This window comes from Plecotus auritus (assembly GCF_963455305.1).
Source record: "Plecotus auritus genome assembly, chromosome: 9".
Taxonomy (NCBI): domain Eukaryota; kingdom Metazoa; phylum Chordata; class Mammalia; order Chiroptera; family Vespertilionidae; genus Plecotus; species Plecotus auritus.
The window spans coordinates 1,771,266-1,789,768 of NC_137783.1; the positions used below are offsets into that span (position 1 = coordinate 1,771,266).

General features: G+C 61.9%; 1 protein-coding gene across 1 annotated transcript in view; it reads right to left on the bottom strand.

Moving 5' to 3' along the window:
- CHST15 (carbohydrate sulfotransferase 15) overlaps positions 1 to 18,503 on the bottom strand; it is a 43,274-nt gene that overhangs the window by 23,460 nt on the left and 1,311 nt on the right. The window contains 2 exon segments of the mRNA XM_080641791.1: positions 6,057 to 6,101; positions 6,717 to 6,861. The gene's annotated coding sequence lies outside the window, so the exon portion shown is untranslated.

The window sequence follows — 18,503 nt, forward strand, 5'->3', positions numbered from 1 at the left end:
CGGGTGGCGGGCTCCATCCCCAGTGTGGGGCGTGCAGGAGGCGGCCGATCCGTGACTCTCTCTCATCATCGATGTTTTTCTCTCTCTCTCTCTCCTTCTCCCTTCCTCTCTGAAATCAATAAAAACACATTTTTAATTAGAAAAATAATAATAAGCCCTAACCGGTGTGGCTCAGTGGATAGAGCAGGGGTGGGCAAACTTTTTGACTCGAGGGCCACAATGGGTTCTTAAACTGGACCGGAGGGCCGGAACAAAAGCATGGATGGAGTGTTTGTGTGAACTAATATAAATTCAAAGTAAAGGAGCGGAGGGGAGAGCAAGAGAACCCTCGGCTCTTTCGGCTCCGCGGGCCGGATAGAACAGCCAAACGGGCCGGATCCGGCCCGCGGGCCGTAGTTTGCCCACGGCTGGGATAGAGCATCGGCCTGCAGACTGAAGGGTCCCAGGTTCGATTCCGGTCGAGGGCAGGTACCTTGGTTGCGGGCACATCCCCAGTAGGAGGTGTACAGGAGGCAGCTGATCGATGTTTCTCTCTCATCCATGTTTCTAACTCTCTATCTCTCTCCCTTCCTCTCTGTAAAAAAAATCAATAAAATATATTTTAAAAATAATAATAATAATAATAAGCCACGCGGGGACCTGACAAGCAAAGACCCCAGGAGAGAGAATCTGGAGATCAGAGCCCCGCCCACATGAGGCCAACCCGGGGCGGTGGGGCAGGCGGGCGTGAGGCCTGGCGGCAGGAGGAGGCAGGGCCAGGCTCCGCAGGGCTGGGATGGGCAGAGTCAGGGCCGGGATCTGTCTAAGGGCCAAAGGGATGCCCACTAGGAATTCTTCCAAAAGGGCCCTACAATATGGACAGCTCTTACCCCACGCCCCTCCGTGAAGAAACATCAGATTAACGGCCCGCACTGAGCGAAGATGGATGGCCACTCCGTCCCTGGCCTGGCCTTTCCCACACGCCACAGGTGACCCCGAAACAGTCCCTCAGACACCCGACACTCGGCTGTCCTGCCTTTAAAAACGAGCCACGCATGCGCCCGCCCCTCACCACGGTCGGTGCCAGCGGACTCGGGGCAGACAGGCCCCCCGGCGCTCCTGCTCAGGTGTGAACCCTCCGCACCGGGTGTAAGTTTCCGTGAGATCGCAGGCGATTGCTGCCGGCCTGGCTCAATGCGGGGCCTGTGGCCGCCGACGGCCACCGTGGGAACCTGCCTCCCCCGTGCGAGATCGGATCGCGGCTCCCAGAATAGCAAGCGTTCAATTCCCTGGCCGGGAGGCCCCCCATTAACCTCTGCACCCGGCGTCATTAGCGAGCCATTTATAACAAAGCCGTAACCGAGAGCCCAGAACCCCACCGCAGGCTGGGTAACCGAATGCCCCCCCGTGTCAGCCCCATAGGCCGTCCAGTGTCACCCCGGGAAACACGTACTGAAGTATCGCAGCCGTAAGCTGACACGGCAGAAGAGAGGCGTGTGCGACTTGAGAAGCAATCCGGATGGATTTACGCGAATCGCTCCGTGGAGGCGGGACATTCACGTCTGCCCTCTGGGAGCAGAGAGGAAGCGATGGCTAAGAACATCATCGCTCGCTAATGTTTTAAGGGGGAAATGGATGGCTCTTAATTAACCTTTACTGAAACGCGAAGCCGCCCTCGGATCGGCCTGTCTCACCGTGGACGCCTCTCTCCGGGCTGTGGGTGTGGACGTGCATGTTCCCACAGAATATCAATCCGTGGGTGTGGAATGCATGTTCCCACGGAATATCAATCCGTGTGTATGGAATGCATGTTCCCACGGAATACCAATCCGTGGGTGTGGAATGCATGTTCCCACAGAATATCAATCCGTGGGTGTGGACGTGCATGTTCCCACAGAATATCAATCCACGAGCGGAGGAGGGGTCAGTGTCCCCATTCAGCTCCACGACCTCCTAAGAGCGCCGCTGAGGCTGAGAGAGCTGTCGGGACTGGAGGGTTCAGCCCAAACAATCATAGATGATCAGGTTCCGTTTCTTCTCTTTTTTTAAATATATTTTTATTGACTTCAGAGAGGAAGAGAGAGGGAGAGAGAGAGAGAGAAACATAAATGATGAGAGAGAATCAGCTGCCTCCTGCTCACCCCTTACTGGGGATCAAGCCCGCAACAACCCGGGCATGTGCCCTTGACCAGAATCGAACCCAGGACCCTTCTGTCCGCAGGCCGACGCTCTATCCACTGAGCCACACCAGCCGGGGCCTCGGGTTCAGTTTCTAGCTGGAGCTGAATGCTTTTGATCCCAAGGTCTAGTCCATCAACAGAACGAAGCTGCCCCGTGGACGGACACTCACTGGCCTGCCGCGGCGGGAAGGACACCGGGGGCCGTCCCGTGGGCGAGGATGCTAACGGCGTGTCCACTTAGGGACCGCAGACACGTCACGTCCGTGAGAGGGCCTCTGTATTCGCAAAAGACGCAGGTCGCACACTGCACGGGAGCTCGGCCCTGGGCCAGGTGCCGGCGGTGACCTGAGCAGGTGGCTCAACCTCCCTCCTCCCGTTCCTTGGACGTGAAGTGGGAGTAACCCCGAGACTCCTGGCCGCGCTGTGGTGAGCGTTAAGTGCACCAGCTCGTGCGAGGCGTTTGGAAGGGCGTCCGGACCATCGGAATACGAGTTGGCTCTTCCACACACACAGCCCGGCCCACAGCTACGTGTTTGCTACGCAGCCGTCTAGCGCTAAGTCTTTATGTATATTTTTCTTGATTTCTGAGAGGAAGGGAGAGGGAGAGGGAGAGATAGAAACATCAACGATGAGAACTGATCGGCTGCCTCCTGCACGCCCCACACTGGGGACGGAGCCCGCAACCCGGGCCTGTGCCCTTGGCCAGAATCGAACACGGGACCCTTCCGTCCGTAGGCCGACACGCCGTCCACTCGGCCACACCGGCCAGGGCAAGTCTAGTCCTGTTTAGTGCAGACTGCCGACTGCTCCCAGGGGTGACCCTCCGTGTACCCACACCCCTCACCACACGGGTGACGGTGCCGTTCCTCCACCTGAAGGTGTGGGTACGCTTTCCCGCCCCCAGCCCCACGCGCTGAGTTCGGAGACTCGCTTGGCGTGTAGGACGCAGCAGGAGTGACCACACGCCAGTCCAAGCCCGGGCGGGAGGACCTGTCGCCCGCCCGACACCTTCGCCGTCGCCACGGGAAGGAAGGGCGGCAGCGCGGCCGGGAGGGGGCGAGAGACACGGCCTGGCGCAGCCGATCCCTGCGCACACGCGAGACATGGCTAACGGTGGCTCCCGAGTTCCGGGGGGTTCTGTGACGTGACGAACGCTGACCCACGTGCTCCTCCACCTACAGTGGACGTGGCCAAGTTAGACCAGTGGTTCTACACGCCGGCGTTCCGGAAAGCGTGCTCACATGAGCAACGCGCATCACGGGCCCTTCCCCCGAAGACCCAGGGCGTCGTCGGAATCGCCGCTCTGACCTCCGCTGACCCCAGAACCGGATGCGCCAACACTGCCCCCGCCAGGTGGCCGCCGTCCCCACGGCGAGACGGACCTGCCGCACGCTCGCCCCCGGCTTTTCCGGGAGAACGAGTGTTGTGACAGCCACAGCTGCTCCGCTCTGTTATCCGACGGCTGACCCCACGGCCCTCCCCGGGAAGAGGCCCAGCTCCTTCCTGCCCTGGAGCAAGCCCTTCCTGAAGCCGGATCCTCGGGCGCAGCCGGATCTCCCCTTCCTGGCGATGCGCCGCCTCATCCGGGCTTTGTCCGGGACCGGGGTGCCCAGCCTGCGCCACCGGCAGGCTCTTCCTGGTTGGCCTGAAGCGCGGACCCGGGGAACTCGGGATGTCACGGATAGAACATCAAGGGCCCATCCAACCTCCACCCGTCGCTGGCCTGGCGCGGGGTCCAGCTGTCCAGCCCGCACCCCACCCCTCGGGAGTCCCTTTAGGCACCGAGCGGCTGTCTCCCCCACAGACATGGGACGGGGAGCCCACGGAGGCAGCGCGGGAGGAGACGAAGGCACCCCCTTCCCTCGCCTTCTCGACCTGGGGTGCCGAGTCTCAAACCATCACCACGAGCAGGGTCCCTGACGCCCCACCCTTCGCTCAAACCGTCGGCACCAGGCCTCCCGCTCAGGCCCGTGTGCTGCTGTGCCTGGCCCGGGGGGGGGGGGCTGCCCACTAATCGTTTCTACGTTAACGAGGGGAGAAGCGAACGGAAGGGCTCGGGCCGCCGAGTGACAACTCAAGTGACAGACACCGGGCTGAGCACGCCGTGGGCTGTGCTGTTGATACACCGTGGCCGTCTCAGCGGAACGCGCCGTCAGCACCCCATTTCACAGACGGGGAAACCGACGCGGGGACTCCAGGCCACGCCCCGCCTCCCCCGGACTTAGCGCAGGAGGGAGAGCTGGCCGGGCATCTACAGGCCCCCATCCCCACCCAGACCCTCGCCTCTCCCCCCCACAGCAGGCCATCCCCCAGTCCACGGGTCACAGGAGCCCACGGGTGCGGTCCCTTCGGTCCTGACTCTGAGCGTGCGGTGGAGGCTCTGACGGCTGCACCCACAGGCCCTGAGCGCCAGGCAGAGGGGACCCTTTTCAGACGAGGGGCCGTCTGGGCTCCTGCGCTGCCCGACCACAGAGGAGGAGGAGGAGGAGACTCCAGCGGCCGTCGTCCCACGACTTCTCCTCCACGCGCGCAGGGAAGCGAGCGGGAAGAAGCGACAGCGCCCAGCGCCCCGAGCCCGCGTGGCGGCCCGAAGCAGCAGGGCGGCCCTGTCCCCCGTGGGTCCCCTCCCGCCCACGTTGGCGTGAGTCCGGAAGCGCGCGAAGGTGGCGAGCCGCGGAGATGCCCGGCCCCGTGTCCTTCCGGACGGCGGAGGGAGGGGACGTGCGTAGACACGAGGCTCACGTGTCCAAACCGCGGGCGAACAACGGTCCGCACGTGTCCGGTACCCCCGACGCAGACATCAGCGGCCGCTCCACTGACAGGGGCAGCGGTGCCTGCCCTCAGACGCCGCCGGTCGGAAGACTTGTCAACACTGTTTTATTTCACAGCCTCCCACCGCCCCCCCCCCACGGGCTGCACGCCACAGACAGGGACACCCTGACAGGGTGGCACCGGCAGCCCAGGGGGGACACACACGGTCACTGACCCTGTGACTTGGGCCACCGAAGCTCTGCGCCCCGGTCAGCCGCTGGGCTTGGCTGTAAATGCGACATTCGCATTGAGCCACACTGGCCGGGCCCTCCCATCAAGTAGCGCAGGAGGGCCCGGCCAGTATGGCTCAGTGGTTGAGCGTCGACCCGTGAACCAGGTCAGGGTTCGATTCCCGGTCAGGGCACAGGCCCCGGTTGCAGGCTCCATCCCCAGTGTGGGGCGTGCAAGGGGCAGCCGACCCGTAATTCTCTCTCATCCTTGATGTTTCTCTCTCTCTCTTTCCCTCTCCCTTCCTCTCTGACATCAATAAAAATATGGCCGAAACCGGTTTGGCTCAGTGGATGGAGCGTCGGCCTGCGGACTGAAGGGTCCCGGGTTCGATTCCGGTCAAGGGCATGGACCTTGGTTGCGGGCACATCCCCAGTGGGGGGTGTGCAGGAGGCAGCTGATCGATGTTTCTCTTTCATCGATGTTTCTAGCTCTCTATCCCTCTCCCTTCCTCTCTGTAGAAAATCAATAAAATATATTTTTTTAAAAAAATATGTTTTTAAAAAGGATCACAGGGGGATGAAGGGGAAAATGAAACCGCCCCCAGAGCCGCCTCTGCCCTCCAGGCTTATCCCGGTGTCTCCACGTCTGTCTGTCTGTCTGTGTGTCCAGCTGCCTCCCCCAGCACCACCGGCCGGCTGGACCCTGGAACTCCTGCTCACCCTCCGATGGCAGCCCAGCCCGCACCCCCCCGCACCCCCGCAAAGCCCAGGTCAGGTCCCTCTCTGACCCACCCTCCTCCTCCCACCTGGACGTGTGCCTGTGGGACCAGCCTCCCCCGCGACCTCCGCGAAGGCCGCAAACATTTCCCGAAGGAAGGAAATCAGAAAGGAAGGCAGGGGACCAGCAACCACGTACCGACTCAGCGCAGTCCCGAACAGAGAATCCCAGGAAGTGTGGTTCCTGTATTTAGAACAGAATTTGGAATTCTGCAGGTTTTTGAATTCTGCCTCTCTAGGGTTAGTTCCTTCCCATGTCACGCAAAACCCATTTCCTGGTACCGACGGAGCCTGCGGCCGTGGTGCTGGCCCGGCTCCAGCGGGGACTCGGCTGGGCTGGCCCGGGCTCCTGACACCCCCAGAGCCCCTGCCCCCCAAGGCCCCCTCCCACCCCCAGGCCCCGGGCTGGGTGGGGAGGGGGCGCACGTCCTGCCTGCCTTCCTGGATGTGCTTTCCTACTTAAGAAAACACCGACACGCTGTGTCGCGGTTAATTACAGGATTCTTATCTGTGGCCAGAAGTTCTGTTATTTCCATTTTGTTTCGTTTTTACCCGTTGTTGTTGTTTTTTTGTTTTGTTTTGTTTTCGCTGGTTTTTTTTCCTTCCGTAATCTTTTTTATTTTACTTTAACTAAATGTATTGGGGGGACACCGGTTAATAAAATTATATAGGTTTCAAGCGTACAGTTCCGTGACAGACCCATCATCTGGATATCGCATTGCGTGCCGGCAACCCCAAGTCTGTTCTCCTCCCAGGACCCGCTGCCTTTCTGGGCAGCTTCCCTGTTGTCTGTTTTTACCTGGTTCTTGTTCTTCGAGGCCCCTCGGGCACTTTTCTGAAGGTGCTCGGTCACTCCAGGATTTCAGGACTGACTTCAGGACAAAAGGAAGGGAAAAAGCCCTCTTCCCTCTGGGTGATTTTCCTGTCTCTCCGGTAAAGGAAATCTGGAAATGTTTCAAAAACATCAAGTATTCACAGGCAACTACAAATCCAAATTGCCTCTCTCCTTCTTCCTTCCTTCCTTTTTTCAAATGTTTAGTGTTTGGTCCCCTCAGCTTCCTTCCGCTCCTCTGCCCCTCAGAAGGGGACATAGCAATGACCTAAGCAATTAAATGAGTTCTCGTACTTAATCCATTTGGAGGTTTTACTGGTTTTATGGGTGGGGAAAACGAGACTTTTGGATTAAACAATTACCCACGGCATTACAGGGCGCCAGGGCTGCAAGGGGTGTCGGCCAGCTCTTTCCAGCAGCGCAGGGGAGGGGGAGAGGGAGGGACAGAACCTTCTAGAACCTCTTTAGCTTGCAGGCACCGGTCGGACTCACACACCATGCCCAGACCTGCTGTCATGCCCTGCACCCCTCCTGAGCCCACCCCCTCCTCCCCTGAAATGGGCAGAAAGGAACAAGCTGTGCTGTGACAGAGCCACCGGGCCATTTCCACGTTCTGAGGACACAGCGACGACCTGGCTGGACCGCCCTTGGCTGACTCAGTTTTTCTGAAGTTTTCATCCCTTTTGCTGTTGTAAAACCTCAAAAAAAATGAGTGATTTAGGAACAAATGCCCAAGATGCTTCTCCCTGGGAATGGCCGCTAGCACTGACTTTACAGTTTACAAAGGGGACAGAGAGCCCGCCCAGCGTGGCTCCGGGGCTGAGCCTCGACCTCGGAACCAGGAGGTCACGGTCTGATTCCCGGTCAGGGCACGTGCCCGGGGGGCGGGCTCGATCCCCCGTGGGGGGCGTGCAGGGGGCAGCCGATCCGTGATTCTCTCTCATCATGGATGTTTCTCTCCCTCTCCCTTCCGCTCTGACGTCCATAAAAATATATTTTAATAAAAAGAGCAAAGGCCTAGAAACGGAGGGGCCTTCTCAGGAGCCGTTCAGAGCCCGCACCCGCCAGGCTGCACGGGAGCGAACCCATCCCTCAGCCCACGGTCCACACAGCCTCCTCTCTAACCAGCTCCGCCCGGTGAGCAATATTTATCATGTTCAGGCGATGACACGCTCACCCCGGCCGGCCGCGCTCAGGGCAGGACCTTCCGACGGGACAGTCTTTACCTGGGACGCGGGATGGTTCATCGCACGGCCCGGACAGGTCACCAGGCCCCCCCAGGAGCGCCTGCTCCGTTGGTCTTTACGACCGTCCCCAGGACCCTGCGGCTTACACACCATTACGAGCAAGCTTCCCGCCCCTGCGTCGGTGGGAACTGCACCATCAATCAAGTCCCGGCTGACGATGCCCTCGCGTCGCGTCCTGGTGGCATCTCAGGATGGATGCGCTTGGGAGGCCGACGGCGAGCAGCCCCCACACGACGCCCTCTGGTTGTTAATGCATCGCTCGGCCCCGCGTGGGCATGGGTGCGAGGGGAGTTGGCATCTTTAAGAAATCGGTTTGTAGATGGTTTAATTAAAATATACCGGAGCATAATCCCCTCGAACCAAACCAGGCAGCCTCCGCATCTGTACACCCGGCCAGCCTCCATATCTGTACACCCGGCCAGCCTCCATATCTGTGCACCCGGCCGGCCTCCCCATCTGTACCCAGCCAGCCTCCGCATCTGTACACCCGGCCGGCCTCTGCATCTGTACACCCGGCCGGCCTCCACATCTGTACACCCGGCCGGCCTCCATATCTGTACACCCAGCCAGCCTCCTCATCTGTACACCCGGCCAGCCTCCACATCTGTACCCAGCCAGCCTCCATATCTGTACACCCGGCCAGCCTCTACATCTGTACCCAGCCAGCCTCCGCATCTGTGCACCCGGCCAGCCTCCGCATCTGTGCACCCGGCCAGCCTCCGCATCTGTACACCCGGCCAGCCTCCGCATCTGTACACCCGGCCAGCCTCCGCATCTGTACACCCGGCCAGCCTCCGTATCTGTGCACCCGGCCAGCCTCCGCATCTGTGCACCCGGCCAGCCTCCGTATCTGTACACCCGGCCAGCCTCCGTATCTGTACCCAGCCAGCCTCCGCATCTGTACACCCGGCCAGCCTCCGCATCTGTGCACCCAGCCAGCCTCCGCATCTGTGCACCCGGCCAGCCTCCATATCTGTGCACCCGGCCGGCCTCCCCATCTGTACCCAGCCAGCCTCCACATCTGTACACCCGGCCGGCCTCCATATCTGTACACCCAGCCAGCCTCCTCATCTGTACACCCGGCCAGCCTCCATATCTGTGCACCCGGCCAGCCTCCATATCTGTGCACCCGGCCAGCCTCCGCATCTGTGCACCCGGCCAGCCTCCGCATCTGTGCACCCGGCCGGCCTCCATATCTGTACACCCGGCCGGCCTCCATATCTGTACACCCGGCCGGCCTCCATATCTGTACACCCGGCCGGCCTCCGCATCTGTGCACCCGGCCGGCCTCCGCATCTGTGCACCCGGCCGGCCTCCGCATCTGTGCACCCGGCCGGCCTCCTCATCTGTACACCCGGCCGGCCTCCTCATCTGTACACCCGGCCGGCCTCACCATCTGTACACCCGGCCGGCCTCACCATCTGTGCACCCAGCCGGCCTTCTTACCGCCTGAGCCCTTCAGGGGACCGGGGTTTACTCAGAGCTCACCAGGGAGCACATGCAGGGTAACGGGACTGACCCCGAGAACCCGAATCCTGTCCTGGCTCCGTGTGGCCTCCCTGGGCCTCAGTTTCCCCACCTTTGAAGCGGGGCTGCGCTATGTTTCCCCGAAGGCCTATCCGAGCTCTAAGATGCATACAATTCCGAGGGGCAGCGGAACCCCATCTGAGAATCAAGTCTTCTCTGGGACCAGAGGGAGGGCATGTGAGAAAGTGCATCGACCTTATTCCCAAGAGGCAGGAAACGGTGTCTCCTACACCAGAGCCTCGGGCACAGAGGCGGGTCCCAGGGAAAGGGTCCGGGAGTGTCAGAGCCTCAGGCACAGGGGCGGGTCCCAGGGAAAGGGCCCGGGGAGTGTCAGAGCCTCGGGCACAGGGGCGGGTCCCAGGGAAAGGGCCCGGGAGTGTCAGAGCCTCGGGCACAGGGGCGGGTCCCAGGGAAAGGGCCAGGGAGTGTCAGCTTCTCTCACAGGAGCCGAGGGAGAGAGAATGTGTCCGTCCGCACACAGCACGGCACCCGGCCGGAGGAGGATGAAGTGCCCCCGGATCACCGCGTGGAAGAGCCGTGGGACGCGCCGAGGGGAAGGAGCCAGGCCCACGGAAGCAGCTGTTGGACGCCTGTGCTCACGTGACCTCCAGCGGAGAGGGGAGAGGAAGCGCACTTCCCGGCGCCTGGGGCTTGGGGGGGGGTCACGAGGGGCCGAGGGCTGAGGGCCACGGGCTTCCTGTCTGATCTGATGACATGGTCTCACCTGGAAGGTGGTTCACGTCTGTGAAAATACAAAAGCCACCGACGGGCACCCTTTCAGTGGGCGGACGGCATGTGTGAGTCGCCGCCCAGTAAAGCTGCTGTTGAAGAGAATGGCTGCCACAGATGCACGGCAGACTGACCGTCTCAGAGGGGAGGCGGGCGAGCGGGTGGCTGGGGAACTTACCCGCCTGTGTGCATCCCCATGGACAGACTACAGGGCGGGGAGGGCCTGGACGGCCGGCTGCGGGGTGGACGGGGTTCATGGGGACAAACAAAGGGGACGTCCATAAAGCTTTCAACAATAAAGATAAATTTAAATTAAGAATACGTAAATAACAAGAATGGGTTGGATGGGCAAAAGGTCTGCTTCAAGATTTTAAAATAACAAATCAGATGAACAAAAGTAAATCAGATGAGAATTTTGTAACACACACACACGCACACACTCACACATGCATGCTCACACACACACATGCACACTCTTACACACGCACACGCACATGCATGCTCACACACACACACATGCACGCTCTCACACACATGGACGCTCACACACATGCACACACATGCACGCTCTCACACACATGCACGCTCACACACATGCACACTCTTACACACGCTCACACACATGCACACACATGCACGCTCTCACACACATGCACGCACACGCTCACACGCACGCACGCAGGCCCTCTGAACAGCTCTGCGGCTTCCTAGCGGGGCGACAGGCACCAAGCTGGTTTCCGTGGGCAAACCTTCTCCAACCCGGGAGAACTGCCACGCGGGGCGGGCCTGCACCTCCCATGGGTGGGTTTCCGTTTTAACAGCCAAAAGCGAATTCATTTTCTGCCGCCCAAACGGCACCCGAGGCCTCATCTCCTGCAGGGGTCCTCAAACTACGGCCCGAGGACATGGATCCAGCCCGCCGGGGGCCGCTGCCTGTCCTGCTTAGCAGCCGACGCGTCCCGGGCCCGCAGTGCGCGTAGGAATTTGTTCATAGTTTTTTTTTAAACTATAGTCCGGCCCTCCGACGGTCTGAGGGACAGTGACCTGGCCCCCTGTTTAAAAAGTTTGAGGACCCCTGTAATGCATCCGTTTCACTCCCTGAGCCAGACCGCGCCCTTCAAAGGACCGGGACGGGCACCCGGCACCCGTCAGCCGCCCGCAGAGGCACCGTCTGGCTGGAAGGGATTCCTGAGGAGGCCCCACGGCTGGCTCCCACGCCTCCTTCCACCCGGCTTCTCCCAGAGCCGCTGCCCGGGGAGTGAGAGCTTTTCGGAGTCGGGAAGACGGAACTGTCCGCCCCCCCCCCCCCCCCGCTCATCGTTCACACGTTCCCGCTGCAACTTCCCCGCAGCCTCGGCGTCCTCAGCCAGCTAGCTCCCTGGCGTCAGAGCAGCGCCCTTGGCGTGGCTGCGCGGCTTCCGGGAACACAGCGTCTTCATTAGGACTGTGACAGCCAGAAGGGCCCCATCACCGAGGGTCAGGCTAAAGGTGAAGTTCAAGAACCCCTGGCGCACAGGAAGCGGGGCCTCGCGGAGGACACGCCATTTCTAAGCCACTTCTAAGCCCGGCCGATGCCTCTGCCAGGGACAGAATGTTCGCTGACGGGGCAAAGGACGGCCCAACGGGGTCCCGCCTTCGCCCCGGGCCGCCCACCCGGGCCGCGTGGGGGCAAAGCAGGGACCAGCCAACCAGGGCCACGGCTAGGACTCGGGCACGGCCGGACCCCACTGCCCCCTGTGCCACCTGCCCTTCCCCCGTGGTGACAGGAAGGTGGCAGGTGGCGAACGCAGGCCGATGGGCTGCCACCAACCAGGTGGGCCCTCCCGACAGACCACGTGCTGAGCCTCGGGGGCAGAGGGTTTCTGTCGAGACCTGCCACCGAGCATTTCGAGAACAGCTCACACACACACACACACACACTCACTCACTCACACACACACTCACACACATCACACACACACTCACACACTCTCTCACACACACACACTCACACACACACATTCTCACATACACACATATTCTCTCACACACACATATTCTCACACACACACTCACATACTCACACACTCACATACACACTCACACACACACATACACACACACTCACACACGCAATCACTCACACACACACACTCACACACACATTCTCACACACACATTCTCACATACACGCTCACTCACACACACTCACACACACACTTTCACACACTCTCTCACACACACACACATTCTCACACACACACATTCTCACATACACGCTCACTCACACACACACACTCACACACACACACTCACACACACACATTCTCACATACACACACATATTCTCTCACACACAAATATTCTCACACACACTCACACACTCACATACATTCTCACACACTCACATACACACTCACACACACACATACACACACACTCACATTCTCACACACACACATACTCACATTCTCACACACACACTCACACACACACTCACTCATGCACACACATTCTCACACTCACATACTCACATTCTCACACACACACTCACACACACACTCTCACACACACACACTCACATTCTCACATGCACACTCACACACTCACACACACACTCACATATTCTCACACACACTCACATTCTCACACTCACGCACACACATTCTCACACTCACACACACACTCACATATTATCACACACACACTCACACACACACACTCACACACACTCACACACACTCACTCACACACACACACCCCTGCAATGCCGGAGCAGAGGCCCTGGCCCAGCCCCACCGCAGCCCCGAGCCTCCCTCCAAGCGGAGGGGGAGGCCAGAGCGGTGGTGACCTGCCGCCAGCGCTGAGTTGTGTGCAGAGTTGTGTGTGTGATGAAAACACTGAAACGCAGCCTGCCGTTTCAGTGTGTTCATCACAGACACAACTCTTCCTGGGAAAGTTTGGCGTCAGCTGCTCCCGAGTCTCTGAAGGAGGAAGACACCCCACAGAGGCCTCGGAGTTCAGCCCGCAACCAGAAACAAAGATTCCCTGCTCCCCACCCCCACCCGGACCACAGAGAGGACACCAGCCCCGTTCTCCTCAGCACCTTCCTAAAGGAACAGCAAGTCTGAAGTTCGGGGTCCAGGGAACGAGGGCAGGGGAGCCCAAGGTCCCAGGGGGCCTCGGCCAATGCCTCGCCCTCCAACGTGGCTGCAGGTGAGAAGCGTGTGGGGGGCAAGACAGCCCCTTGGCCACATTCCCCGGGGGAACCCCGCTCTCCTAACCCTGAGACCCCCCCCCCCCCGTGTGAGCAGGTTCACAGACCAGAGGAAATGACCCTCCCCAGACCCGGCCAGGCGCACACCCGGCCAAGCTTCACGTCTCTAATGCAAACACTTACATTCCACCCAAGACGCACGGACCCTGGAGACGAGCTGGCTCTCCCGCCCGGGGGACCCCCGGGCCCACTTCCCGGATTCCTGAGCCCCCACCCCATGTCCATGCTATTCCCCCCAAGACGCTCAAGACCAAAAAGCTGTGGTCTCTACCTTTCCCTCGCCCAGAAACCGAACGCCAGGAAGTCCCAGGTCATCCCATTCAGCGCTGGACTCCTCCGGACATCAGCGACAACCGTGAACCCGCCTGCACCCTGCTATCATTGGGGACCTTTCCCTGTCTTCTGGGTGCACACCCAGGAGCCCACAAAGTCCCGGGCACCCTTGGTCCAGCAGAAATGGGCTTTTGAAAGACCAGGAAGGACTCCACGCTCGCCTCCCCCCAGGGGGACTCCAAGGGGGACTCAGCCCCCGGGGTAACCACACCCAGGGGTGGCACACACTGGCTGACGGAAACGTGCAGGTGCAGGTGCGGCCCTAACCCCCCTCCATCGGTGCACGGCGCCCACAACCCCAGGAGGGCGGACAGCGCTACCGGGCCCCTGGTGACGAGGGGTGAGACCTCTCAGAACCCCAAACGCAGGTCCCAACCTCCTGGCAGACGCCCAGGGCCCAGGGCGGCCTGGAGGGGGACCGCCCCCTCACATGGCCCTCCCCCCTCTCAGAGGCCACAGGGAGCAAGCAGACCCGGGGCGCACCTTCCACGTCAGGAGGCGCTGTAGCCCCAGGCCCCGCGTCGCCTGAGCACAGCACTGCGCCCGCGGGACCTGTGACTCGCCCCCGCGGGGTGTCTGCAGGCAGCGGGCGGCAGGCTGCGTTTCAGTGTTTTCATCACAAACGCAGCCCTGCAAAGCGGCCACGTTTCCCCTGGACAACACCTCTGCTTTGGGGAGCCGCCGCCGGCTTCCTTCCTTCCGAGCGAGCGAGCGAGCGCCGAGGCCTCCACCAGGATGTGTTCTAGAAACCTACCGCAGGGTCACGCACAGCCTGCTCTGGGCTCCACGGGTGACCTTCCAGAGCCACTCCGCACACTTCCAGCAACAGCCACCGGCCGGCCCTCTGCCTGAGTTCATCCACCGGAACGCAGCCAGCCAGACCCCAGCCAGACCCCAGCCAGACCCAGCCTGACCCAGCCTGACCCCAGCCAGACCCCAGCCTGACCCCAGCCAAACCCCGCCTGACCCAAGCCAGACCCAGCCTGACCCAGCCTGACCCCAGCCTGACCCCAGCCAGACCCCAGCCTGACCCAGCCTGACCCCAGCCTGACCCCAGCAGATCCCAGCCTGACCCCAGCCAGACCCCGCCTGACCCCAGCCTGACCCCGCCTGACCCCAGCCTGACCCCAGCAGATCCCAGCCTGACCCCAGCCAGACCCAGCCTGACCCCAGCCTGACCCCAGCCAGACCCCAGCCTGACCCAGCTTGACCCAACCTGACCCCAGCCAGACCCCGCCTGACCCCAGCCTGACCCCGCCTGACCCCAGCCTGACCCCAGCAGATCCCAGCCTGACCCCAGCCAGACCCAGCCTGACCCCAGCCTGACCCCAGCCTGACCCCAGCCAGACCCCAGCCTGACCCCAGCCAGACCCCAGCCTGACCCCAGCCAGACCCCAGCCTGACCCCAGCCAGACCCCAGCCTGACCCAAGCCAGACCCCAGCCTGACCCCAGCCAGACCCCAGCCTAACCCAAGCCAGTCCCCAGCCTGACCCCAGCCTGACCCAGCCTGACCCCAGCCAGACCCAGCCTGACCCAGCCTGACCCCAGCCAGACCCCAGCCTGACCCCAGCCAGACCCAGCCTGACCCCAGCCTGACCCAGCCTGACCCCAGCCAGACCCAGCCTGACCCTCCACAGCGCCCGCCGAGGGCCTCGAGCGCAGCTGTGTGCCCAGCCCTCCGCACAGATGGAGAAACAGCCCCGAGAGTGAAGCAACCAGCGAGGACAGCGGACCGGGCTCCAGGGGGTCCTGCGGGTCCTGGCCTGACGGAGTCCGCGCAGCCCCGGGAGGGAGAACAGGCAGAAGTCATGCCTCCCACCCCCACCCAAGAAACATGCAGGAAAACTGCACGTGCAAGCTCAGGGGCTCAGAGACACCCCAGCCCTGGTTCTGAGCAGTCCAGGGAACCACAGAGCCCTGTGAGCTGAGCACCCCTGACGCCAGGCCCGGCTCCGAGCGCGTGGCAGGTGCTAGCGTGTGCTCAGGAGCCCGCTCTGAGGCCAGGCTGCGGGGGGGGGGGGGGGGGGGGGGGGCTCGAACCCGCCAGCCAGGCCCCACTGCACCTCCCAGACCCAGCTGCCCCGCAGCAGCATTATGTAACTCTGACGCTCATTCCCGCTCCCTCCGCTGAGTGCGCCCCCGAGGGCGCTGCCCCCACGCACCTGGCCGCCTGCCCTGGGGGGACAGCCTCACGGCGGAGCTGCTGCTGCTGCTGCTGATGCAAGATGCACCCGCGTTTCCTCCCCGGCCCTTTCGCAATCGGCACAGACCGGGAACCGCCTGCCACTGCCGCCACCCCCACTTCCACTCTGGGTCACGCCCGCCTCCCCCGAAGCCGTGATTGTCATTCTCACCCCACGCACTCCACTCCTCCTCCGCTCTCACTCTCTGCCCGCCCTCGCTGCCACCCCGGGCTCAGAGCTGGTCCCTGGGATCGCCAAGGGGCCCCCGCCCTCTGACTGAGGCCAAGGGGCACCTGTGACCCGCCTGGCTCAGGCAGCTGGGAACCAGCGGGAACCCACAAGCGGCAGCTGTTGTGACCGACCGTCTTCCTCCCAACTCCCCAACTTAAAAAAAAAAAAAACCTCTGTTGTGGCCCAAATTCACACCAACCCTTTGCTCCTGGACACCTGGGCTGAAGCGCTGACGAGGGCACGGCCACGCTGGTGCTTCCTCTCCTGCTGTGAAACCACAGCCCCCGCGTCCGCATCTCGTCGGGGCTTCATGCCCAGGGGGAGCGTCTCGGGAAGGAAATCTCGCTCCGAGGACAATAAGGAAACGCGCTGTGCAGGGGAAACGCTCCCTTCCCAGCCCCTGGCCCCACTCGCTTCCCTTCCCAACACCAGCGGCTCGGGCCCGGCCTGGAGCGGAGCCACCACCGAGAAGGAAGTCAGTGTCACTCCTGAGCGTCGGACCCCAGACCAGAAGAAAGGACGGGGGTGGAGGGGGGGTACCACCGCCACCAGTGACTGAGCATGCCCCCTCCAACTCACATGCTGCTAAAGGGGTGCCCGCCCCCGGCTGCTCTTCAATGACACTCCCGTGCCAGCCGCTGCTTTTGAAAGGGATTCAAGGGGACGCCTCTCGCCTACAAAAGGGTTCCTCGAGGGGCATTTGTGAAATCCTGGCCCGGTGAGGCCGAGGAAGGAGGCGTGGGGAGCTCCGGAGGCCTCGGCCAGCCTGGCGGGGTGAGGGAGCAGGCCCAGGCGCTGGGGGTGCAAGGCCTGGGCGCATCACCCACTTTCCGGCCGTGTGAGCCTCAGGCTCCAACGTCTGTTTAGGAGAGGAGTCCCTCACAACCCAGGCCTCTCCGGCACGTCCCCTGCCTTACTGTCCCCCCAGCTCAGGCCGCGCCCCGTTCACGGGCGGGTCTGACACGGGCATTTGCCAGCTCCCTCCACGAGGGCCGGGACCAGGTCCGCCTCTCCACGGTGCCATCGCCAGGGGCTCAGCCAAGGGGTCTGTTTGGTCAGTGAAATTCTACACGAAGTTTCACGCAGGGACACTCTCCACGAGCTATCGAGTGACCCTCAGGCGGGCGAGGGGGCCTGGCGCGTGGCCACAGGCACGACGGGCAGTTCCCAGACCCTCAGCCCTCGGGGGGGGGGGGGGGGTGACCCTGCCACATCTCTGACATGGGGCGCTCTCCCCAGTAAACAAACACCAGGCTGATGCCAAGCTCCGACCTCGGGGCAGGCCCTCACCTACCCTCCGCTCGGCTTCTAGAATTCGAGCCCACACTTCATTCCAGGCTTGAGAATTCTCTAGAAAATTAACAAGACCTGTCTACTCCGTTTCCTCCCCCACGGCTGGAGCTGAGTCCACGCTGCCTTCTCTAGGGGCGGGGGGGGTCCCAGGCTCACCCGTCAGGGCAGCCCCAGCCTCCACTCCCCGTCCCCCTGGTGCCAGTCAGGCCCTGCATGGCCACGGTCTCACCACAAACCAGCACCAACCCAAAGCGGCTGGCGGTGCAGGTTCAAAGGGCCTGGGGCTCGCCCGGCCAGGTGGCTCAGTGGTTGGGCGTTGACCTGTGAACCAGTGGTTTGATTCCCGGTCAAGGACACATTCCCGGGGTTGCAGCTAGATCCCCAGTAGGGGGCGTGCAGGAGGCAGCCCATCAATGATTCTCTCATGGTTGATGGTTCTCTCTCTCCCTTTCCCTTCCTCTCTGTAATCAATAAAAAATATATTTAAAATAAAAAAGAAGACGATCACTTCCCTGCCACTCGTTCAGGACTATTAGACAAACTTATTTGGTAAAAACGGCCTAGTGTATAAAGCATGTTTATTGCGATGCTCTCCTAAACAAAACCACCTTCGATCTGTTGTGGATCCATCCTGCTCCCACACAGTGCCCGCTCCGGGAGGGAGGGCTCCTGGTTTTGCAACGGGGTTTGGGGGGGGGGGGGAGCAGAGGGAGCCTTCGCAGCGCCCTGAGATCCCACCTCATCCGGAAAACTCCGTGCCATGAACTCACCCACCGTGAACCCAGCCAAGGGCCCGGGGGACGGGGACACGGGAGCCCCAGGAGCGGGTCGCAGCCAGCTTCGCCGCCTCCTTCTCCAGCCTCCTCCCACGAGGCCGGCAGCCCGGCCCCATCGTGCGGCTTCAACACCGGCCGGCGCTCCAGCCGCGCGGGCCGACCCGGGCCGACGGGGGCC